We start from the raw sequence: 4,549 nt of genomic DNA, 5'->3' as shown, positions 1-4,549 counted from the left end.
TATGACATACTTTCTTTAGAGGCTTGTAGACATGCGTATATGGTTAGATGTGGTTGGCCTTGTCGGCCTATATTTTGGATATCATTTTGTTAGCCTTGTCGGCTTATGTACATTGATATGGGCATAGTTGCTAATGATGATATAAATGAATTGTCGCCCAATGGAATTAGTATGAATAACAGATGGAAAGTAGGATTTAGCTATGTGGCTCACCTAGATGTAAATGAGAAAGTACGATAAGAGGTGCCCGGGTGGGTTAACACTGGGTGCCCGTCGCGGCCCTCCGTTTGGGTCGTGACAAAAGGGTATCGAAGCGGTTCGGCCCTAGGGTGTGTCTACGAGCCGTGTCCAGTAGAGTCTTGGTTATGGGTGTGCTGCGCGCCACACTTATAAACAAGAGGCTGCGGACATTTTAGGAATGAATGACCTTCTTTCTTTATAAGATCGTGCGATAGAGCTATGATATAAGAACTTCCTTCTCCTTAACCGTGTGTTATGTATTTCAGAAATGCCTGTGAAGAGAAAGGCTACGGAAGCCCAAAAGGGCAAAACAGTGGCAGAAAAGCGGGCTGAAAGAGCACCGCCAACAGTAGTAGAGGAAAGTGAGCCCCAGAATGCGGCTCAATCTCAATCTTCTCATTCAGTGCCTATTTCTGAGAAGCGTGACGGAGCCTCAGCCTCAGCCCCAGCACCTCCGGCTCCTCCACTGGATGCTTCAGGCCAAGATGTAAAAGAGGCCATTCATTTTCTTACTCAATTGGTTGCTGCCCAGACTCAGCGACAAAGTACAGGGCAAGGTGATCGGGCTGTTAGTGCAAGGTCCCGTGATTTTATTAGCTTGAACCCTCTGAAATTCTTTGGCTCAAAGCCGGATGAGGACCCTGTCACGACCCAACCCCGTAGGCCATGACTAGTGCCCGAACTGGGAACCCAAACACATTCATAAACCCGAGTCGCAAACAGATGGCTTATACGGACATAAATATCAAACGCTGTCTCAGATTATATCAAACTGTCTCAAACAAATCTCAAACACATCCGAATATATATCAAAAGCCGGCAAGGCTATCAAATGGCGCATCGGCCCAAAACATATACAAATGCAAGCCGACGAGGCTGCCACGGCGAATGGGATCGCCCGGAACATATATCATACAAACACAACTGTACAAAATGGGCATAACCCACATACATGTCCACAGACCTCTAAACAGACAAACAAAATCATATGACGGGACGGGGCCCCGCCGTACCCCCGAACAAATATATACAAATGCAACGAACGAATATATACCAAAATGTGGCTCGGAATAGGGAGCACTCCAACGAAAGAAGAGGGTGTCCTAAACCGGTGGATCACCAAATTGTGCGTACGTACTGCGGCATGAAACGCGGCCACGAAGAAAGGGGGTCGGTACGAAATATGTGCGAGTATGCAAAGCAGAAAATGTAGTATACAAATCTGAGTCGTAATCGAAATAGAGGTACAGAAAATAAATGCATTTCCAAAATATCAAAATGTTTACTTTAAAAATACGAATCATGCATAGGGCACAGAAAATATGGTCGCCCACCTGTCGATGGCGCCATAACACAGCATAACACCAGAAAGTTTCAAATCTCCGTATCCCCGTCACATATCAAACACAGCATAACGCCATACACAGCATAACACCAAATATACGCGGAACCTGAACCTCAAGCGAGGGACTCGGCGAACCATAATCACAGCATAACACCGGAGTATAACAAAGTGCGCACGCACGAGAACCGGCCGGGACTCGGCGAAAGATATAACGTAATGCACGAGCGAAGTCGTGAGGAATCATATGCATAAAATCATTGTCATAAATCCAAAAGATAAGTAAAATAGTCATATTTGAAATCGGAATAATAATTACAACATTTTCTTTCAAAAGTTGTCGAAATTGCATAAAGGAGCGTCGCGGGACCCACGGGCGGGTGTAGACCCGAGTTGGGCCCGCTCATGGAAAACATACTCGTCTAACATCATACAACCTTCTACGAAAATCTCAAGGCAATCCGAGCTTTTCTGTGAAAGTTACGGACGTTTGTAGTTTTAGAATCGTTAAAGAATAAACTCTTTAAAAACCAAACTTTCATGCAACCTTTACAAATCAATAATTCCAAGGACATAGGATCAATATTTCATAACATCAACATATGAATATCAAGAAACAAATGCGTATCATAGACATGCTCGGATTGCGAGAATAGAGTTTTCTCGAAGTTCGTGTCATAGCCTATTTTTAACTAAGGCATGCCAAAGAAAGAAGGTTGCTTTACATACCTCAAACGCTCTCCAAGATAACCCAAATTCAAGCTAAATCCAACCTACGTCTCGGGCTGCCCAAGATCTACAAACAAGTCATAATATGCCAAATATTAGTCATAGACATTTTGGGCATTTAATTCCAATTTAGCCCTTAATTCTACAGAAATTTGGGCAGCATTTCCCCTGTAAATAGGCCACCCCGAGAATTTAACTCGGCCAAATCAATCAACAACAACAACAACAACCAACCTAGCAACATCAATAACCAATCCGGAAGACAATATAACATTAATAAGCCTCTTTTCCATCATTCAACAACATTCATAAATTCAATTCCACGGCTTACCTTCAAGCCAACATCGACGCTTATACATTCAATTACTAACCCGAACCCATACCAACAATATTTAAAGACATTCCAAGCAATTCATACAACATTTCAAACAATCCAACAATTTCTCCAATCCACCCGAAATCAGTCCCCAACCCGAGGACCTCACTTTAACGCATTCCCCATTTTCAAATCATGATTTGCATCCACAATTCACATTCTAACAATGCTATTCTCATCAATATATAAATTACATTAAATGTACAATAACCTCCAATTCAGTCCGCAACCATTACAACATCAATTTGGGTCATTAAACATTCATTTCCAACATAGAATTCATAACGACGACGACTAAAACATTAAGCGATATTAATTCGTTCATGATCATATAATATGACCCATTTTCGTCCAACATACCAACATGCACATATGGATAATTCTAATTCTTTTCTTCACACCACAACCATCAACATACTATATAGAACTTAATTCATCACTTCAATATAACACAACACACACACACCTTACACGGCCAAACCTCTCTCATGTGGCCTCAACTCTAACATACTATATTTCATGAATTTCCTCCATTTTAACATACTACAACATGCATACAACCTTTATAACACATAAAACATAATTGATTCTTACCTTTCTTCTTCAACTCCCCAATTTACCTAGGGTTTGCGATCTACACAACGGGTGATTGGATGACCCGAACAATGCTTCCACGCTACTTAGGGACATCAAAATAGTGGGTTTGCATCAACAAAATAATTTTGGAAGGGCTTGAATGAAAGTTGGTTTTCTTGGTTCTTGGCCGAGAGCCATGGTAGATGGTTCTTCAACTTCTATTTTTTTTGGCTAAGTGTTGAATGAGGTGAATGAAGTAGTGGTCATCTTTTAACTAATGCAAGACTTATTCAAGGGTCCCTTGGCCCACACCATGTGTTGGAGCAATAGAAATTGTCCACAAAGTGTGTGGGCCAACACCCACACTTACACGGCCACACATGGAAAAAATGGATGATTTCCAACTTCCAATTTTATCACTTTTGGTCCCAAATTTTCCTAATTGTTCCATACCAACAAATTCATGAACAACTTATGTCTCAAAATAAAATCGAAGGTCAAAAGTCTCGACTTTGTATCCCGGAATATTTTTGTACTTAACTTATCATAATTAATCCGGATTGTTCCAATGTACAAAAATACGGGATATAATAGACCCTCAGAACTTTATTGATAGTATGTTAAGGACACTTCACTTGATACATGCTTCGGACACCGAATCGGTGGAGTTAGCATCCTATAGATTGAGGGATGTTGCGGTCCATTGGTACACGATTTGGATGGCTTCACGGGGAGCTAATGCGCCTCTCCCGGTATAGCAAGAATTTGTAGATGCTTTCCTCCGACATTATTTGCCTCCAGAAGTTCGGCGAGCTAGAGCCAATAAGTTCCTAAATTTGAGGCAAGGAAGCATGAGTGCTCTAGAGTATAGTCTCTGCTTCAATTCTTTGGCTACATATGCTTCGGCCATGGTAGCAGATATGGGTGACCGAGTGCACTGATTTGTGAAAGGCCTAGGGCCACATTTGATGGATAGGTGCTTGACTGCGTCCCTTCAGGACAATATGGATACTTCACGCATTCAAGCCCATGCTAAAAATTTAGTAGAAAGCCTACAACAACAAATAATTGAGCGTGAGCATGATAGAGGGTGCAACAAGAGGGCTAGATCTTCGGGTTCGATGAGTGAGTATAGAGGCGGGCACAGACAACAGTTTTCTAGGCATTCAGGCCATTCTATGACTAGTGCGCCTCCACGATTTTCAGGCCAGAGATTTGATAGATCTACTCATTCTAGGCCGAGTCAGAGCTTTTCAGGATCTCAGTTCAGGGGAGAATCGGGTCAG

The sequence above is a fragment of the Lycium ferocissimum genome, chromosome 1 (assembly GCF_029784015.1).
Source record: "Lycium ferocissimum isolate CSIRO_LF1 chromosome 1, AGI_CSIRO_Lferr_CH_V1, whole genome shotgun sequence".
Taxonomy (NCBI): Eukaryota; Viridiplantae; Streptophyta; class Magnoliopsida; order Solanales; family Solanaceae; genus Lycium; species Lycium ferocissimum.
This window is presented reverse-complemented; position numbering follows the sequence as displayed.